The sequence below is a fragment of the Anguilla anguilla genome, chromosome 6 (genome assembly GCF_013347855.1).
Source record: "Anguilla anguilla isolate fAngAng1 chromosome 6, fAngAng1.pri, whole genome shotgun sequence".
Taxonomy (NCBI): Eukaryota; Metazoa; Chordata; class Actinopteri; order Anguilliformes; family Anguillidae; genus Anguilla; species Anguilla anguilla.
The window spans coordinates 26,902,064-26,907,772 of NC_049206.1; the positions used below are offsets into that span (position 1 = coordinate 26,902,064).

Here is a 5,709-nt window from a genome sequence, read left to right on the forward strand (position 1 = left end):
ATTGTGTAAAAGAATGTGGTCTCCAGTGTGTGGCCTAATGGGGGCGCTGTGGCGTAAATGCGGCCGTGCATGAATAATGAATTTCTTGCATTTGCAAAACCCAGGATGGAAAGTTCAAAATCAACAAAACGAGAGAAAAGGCAGGACTACGCTAATGGAGATGAAGAGTTTACAGGACAAAGAAAAGGGTGAAAAGAAAGATCAGTTTAAAGATGGTGGCGTAGGAGAGTGAGGAGAAAAGCACAAGGATGAGAATAAGTAAAATGATGGGCTGAAACATCTGGGCGAGTCAAGACAAAAAAACCAAAAGGGAGCATTAAACGAGAGCAGAGAGGGAGAAAGCGTCAGTGTGACTGAGGGAATGCCTATCACAAACACGTCACAGCAAACAATCATAAATACATCATAGGTTTGCAAGAGAATGCATTCAGATCATCGTCCTTCCTGTCTATAATTGTCCTATACAAAAACATCACAGGCCTTATGATAAAAATGAGGAAATAATCTATATCTGTATTTGTAAAAATACCAGAAATATATCTAATTAACATGCATGTGTATTACATGGGAAATAACACGTTTGAATAAGAAACATGCATTGGCATGTTTTACAACTTTTACCTTTTCGTCAAACGATATCACATTGTAGAGTAATCACAGACACTAATACGCACACAGGAGCACACACCTGACTTACAGACAAAGGTTCCTCTTTGTCTGGGGTCTTGGGAACCTCCAGGCAGTCGATGAAGCCGTGCAGCTCCTTCTGGAAGGCCTTCATGTGGCCGTTGACGCGGTACAGCAGCTCGTGCTCCCGAATGCGGCTGCCGTCGTCCTCCTTGTCCGCGCCGCCTGAGCAGCCTCCGCTGGCCAGGTAGACGCGGGCTTCCGCGATGATGCCGCTGGTGTCGGAGACCAGCCAGTCCACCGTTCGGCTGAGCCTCTCCGCCTCCTTGCGGATGCCGGTCATCTGCCGGCGGTCCGGGAAGGCCCCGGACAGGAAGCAGCCCTCCGGGGAGCGAAGGGAGCGGGCGGGGCTGAGGCGGAGGGCGCTCGGCGCCTCCTCGGGCTCGCTCTCCCCTCCCACGGGACCCTCCCGCTTGTGGGGCGGCGGGCGCGAGTCGTCGTCGCTCTCCCTCTGGCCCCCGTCGCTGTCGCAGCGCTGCGGCTGGGCGCCGGACAGGAGCACGCTGTTCTCGTACTGCAGCCGGAGCGCCGCGCAGCTCAGCTCGTTGATGTGCAGCCGCGTGGCCTTCAGCTCGTCCTGCAGGGCGTCGGCCTTGCCGCCCTCCTGCGGTTTGCCCCTGTGCCGCCGCAGGTCCTGGATCTCGCCGTTCACCCGCCTGATTCGCTCCTCCTGGTCGGCCAGCCTCCTCCGCAGCTGCTCCGTCTCCTCCTCCGCCAAGTGAAGCTGCTGCTGCAGGTCAGCCCCGCCCCCTCCTGCTGGCTCCGCCCCCCGCATCTCCCCCAGCTCCGCCCACAGGCCCTGGTTTTGCACCTCCAGCTCCGCGATCCTGCGGCTCAGGGCGTTGGCTTCCTCCTCGGCCAGACGCAGCCGCAGTCTGAGCTCTGCCTGGCGGGGGCTTGGGGGCCCGCCCAGCTCACCCCTGGGCAGGGGGCTGTCCAGGTCTCCATAGAAACAATGGTACTTATGCAGCTCCTGCTCCTGCCTGTCCTTCTCCTTGTCAGTCTTTGCTATCTTCCTCTTCATCAGGTTGGCCTCCTCCTTAATCAAGGCCAGTTGACACTTCAGGTCTTCATTTTCCTCCTGAAATGACACCATTTTAAATGTTTTTTTTTTTTTTTGGATGGCAATCAGAACTATCAACCAGACGTTTTTGGACCATAATGAGAGCTGTATATTGTGTAATTTAAAACTAGGTACTGAGTTATTATCATTTATTTTTGTGAAAATGCCAGAAAAAATAAACAAAAAAATGTTTAAACGTCTTCTTGGGGCACATAGTGAAAGCTCACAGCAGACATGTTTCAAGCTCAGTCTCACCTCCGGTGAAGCCTGCGGTGTCTTCCTGTCTGGTTTCTGTACATCTCGGCTTCCCCTTCTTTTCTGTGAAAGTGAGATTTACACAGACAGATCACAAGTGTCATCTTGCTTTTTGTGAGTTAAGATGAGGGGGTGTGTAAATACATGTGAGTGTAAATTGTACGTCTGTGTAAAGGTTTAGTGTGTCCATTGTGCATTTTAATATGCGTGCATGTTTGTGCATGTGTATGCCCGCATATGTACTTTGTATCATTATATTGATGTTGTAGTTTGTCATGCCTCCTATTTTGACTTAGCATAGAAATGTCTACTGTGTGAACTGGACTCGATGTGTTCATGGCTATGAATTACTGTTAAACTGAGTATTGTACCTTATTGGACCTGTGTTTTGTAGTTGTTCCAATGAGCTTTGGTATGCCTTTATTGTATGTTGCTTTGGATAAAAGCATCTGGCAAATAAATGTAATGTAATGTAATATGTATGTGTGTGTGTAGTGTGTGTATGAATGTGTATGTACCTACGAGGGCAACCATACAAGTGTGTGTGTACATGTGCATGCAGGTGAGAATGTGTATACTTGTGGATGCTTGTGTGTGTTTGTGTACACATATGTGCATTGCGTGTGTGATCTCACCTCCTTAGTCTTGTCTGGCTCATTCAGTAAGGCCTGCTTGGTCACCTCCGCCTGGATCAGCTGCTGTCTCAGGTTATCGTTCTCCTCCTCCGTCTTTGTGCGTTTCTCCTCCACCCTCTCCAGCTCTTGGTGCAACCTGATAGACACGTCCTTCGCCACCTGAGGGTGTTGCTGAATGTTAAGACTGGGAAGGGCTTCTAACAAACTCATTTCCCTCATTTACACATGCTTTCTGTTCCATGTCTGCACTTCGGCTACACACAATTGAGGGGGTGGTACACTATAAAACAAGAGGGAAGTGTACACATTTTCTCTCAGGTTCTGTGGAAGGAGATGAGACTTCTCCGGAGTGTGATACTCAATGAGGGTCATGCCAGATTGCAGGGTGGCATTTAGAGACAATGTGTTTGCCTTTAAATTCTGGGGGCGTTATTCGTACAAGATCTGAGTAATAGGCTACATAATTTCTGCCACTGAAACAGCAGGGGCTTAATTTTTCCTTCACAGGATATGGCAGTTGCATTGGAAATCTTGTTGGTATATATTTTTGGTATAAACAACTTGTTGGTTTTCTGTAATATTTCCCGCGAAAGCAGAATTCCACAATATGCACATATATCAGAACTCGCAGCTAATTAAATTTAAAGTCTGTGGTCATACAGTAATCGCTGGTTCGTCCGCACTGCCATTACCACTACACCGTGAAGTAGCCTACTCTATACCTTGAGGTCTTGCTCCAGGTTGCGCAGCAGCTCTCCGTCTGTCTCGCCGGTCTGGGCGTATGGCGGCCGCTTCCTCTCTGCTTTCCGCAAGCGGTACTGCAGGATCCGGCAGTTCTTGTTGGCTCGCTCAAATTCACGACGCATATCCTGCAGTTGGCAGGCGTCTTCTTCGTAAAAAGTGTCTCGAATCTCATCCATTTCCATCCGCATCTCTTCGATTTCGATCTGATACGAACAGCAAAAACCAACAAACACAATCTTGTAAGCCTAGCCTATTTGTAACATATCAATGGACGTCTGCTAAAAGCCTAAATGTAGATGTTAAATTTTTTTAGGACTACACAAGACATAAACAACCCACCACACAAAATTGTTTCTGTCATTTTGTCAACGTAGAACCTTGCAAACCTCAAATTGTGTGCTCTGTTTCGTATGCCTGCGTTACATGAGAATCAAAACAATTAAAAGACAGGGATGCACCTTGAGGTTTTCATTTTCCTCGGCCAATCTCTCGAGTTCGTCCCGTAGTTTCTGGTCATGCTGTGTCACTGTCTCCGTGACGAAATCCTCTTGGACCAGTTCTGGTTCCGGAGAAGATCCGGTGAATGGCTTCGTGGACATGTTTTTTTCTAATTTAAATAAATAATTTGTTGACATAAAACAGAATCAATTCCAAATGTAAGCATCCTTCCTTCCAAAAGCAACAGCGACAGACGACCTGATTTCGCCCTATTTGCTGCAGCGCGCTGATTCCTCCGCCCATCGCCGATAGGCTTTTTATTTTAGCTCAAATGGTTTACAGCTGCAGGGCTGGTGAGAAACAAAAATATACCTGTTACCTGAAAGATATGATACGTCCACGCACCTGAAGGCAGTAAAATAGTAGTTCGGTTTACGCTTCCACTGTTGAATCATTGATTTCAGAACCACAAGGATGGACAGCTGCCGCACCTTGCGGTACCATCGTATCCTTGCCAATGTCTACCTCCGATCCACCAAAACTATGTGCCCAGGTGAAAGTTTAATTGTGTTCATTTTTATTTTGATGCCTTTTCGGCTGCGGTTTGGACATTCTTTCTCTAATTCTGCTTGGAGTCTGAGTCCCGTATATTGCTTGCTATGCCTCCGCCCACGCGGAATCCGTACGTAGCACCGCTCGCTCATGATTCGAGCTGTCATCAGTAAACATTCACTAATTATCACATTATTCATTTCCAAGGTTTTTTCGATAGCCTATAGTGTAATAAATACATTGATTTGTTATTACTGCCAATAGTGATTGTGTGGAGTTTTAGTCTGTTGAATTGCTTTACTCAAAGCTATAACTCTGACTTCGATGTTTCATTTCTACTTCCAGAGAGAGTATATTTCCATTTCAAAGAGAATTACTGCACTCAAACTGTAACAATCGCGGAACTATAAGAGACTCCTCATTAGTCGATTAAGTGCTCAGTGGCTGTTTCAGTGGCCAGGTGTTAAATAATAATAATAACAGATTAAAAACAACAACAACAACAAGCATGTCACAATGTAATGTGAAGCAGTGGTCTTAAAGAGGAACCAATATCAGGAGCCAAAATCTTCCCAAGAATTTTATTGGAATTTCATTATTGTTTTCATGAACTCAAGGTGATAAAGACCCGGTACCAGCTGATGAAAATCATTTTAAAAAAATAAACAAACGGATAAATAAATAAATAAAACGGCTCCCGAACAACATACTTAAACGAGAGGAAAATGGCATATTAGAAGCACCCCCCACAAACGTAGTAAACAAATTCCATCGCGTTTACTCATAGTTTGCTAACTAGATGTAAAACAAGGCCTAGCCTACTTCCCCTACTTTAGTAAACACAACTACGCAACGTACCAGTCATATTTTATTTTCTCCAACTTCACCGTATTTCTGCTTCTAAAAAAGTTCTTAAACAAACAACAACAAAAAAAAAAACAACTAAATATATATTTTTAAACTAATACAATTAAAAGGCTACTTCAGGTAAAAGTGTTTCGCACTTCTAAAAAATGCAAAATAAATCATAACTATGTTGCATGAAATAACATCATATGTTGCAAATTTTTTTTATTTTTTTTGCTGCAATTTCTCAGTCTCGTGGGTTATAAACTGTTTCTTACCGTCATAGAAAACCCAGCTGCGCTGACAATGGGTACCAGGCGCTGCTTGACCGCAACCAAAATTGTTCCAGTATTCATGACGTTACGTAAACAAAAGTAGAGGCCGGCGTTAATAGTTGATTCAGTTTCCTGTTTTCCGTAGTGAGTGCTTTCTGTGACTATCGATCATACATTCAATATCAGGTTTCACACGTAGCCACACAGTCTAATA

General features: G+C 45.4%; 1 pseudogene; it reads right to left on the bottom strand.

Moving 5' to 3' along the window:
- Window positions 1–10: 10 nt before the first annotated feature.
- Window positions 11–4,547, bottom strand: LOC118228777 (annotated as a pseudogene).
- Between the last annotated feature and the right edge of the window lie 1,162 nt (window positions 4,548–5,709).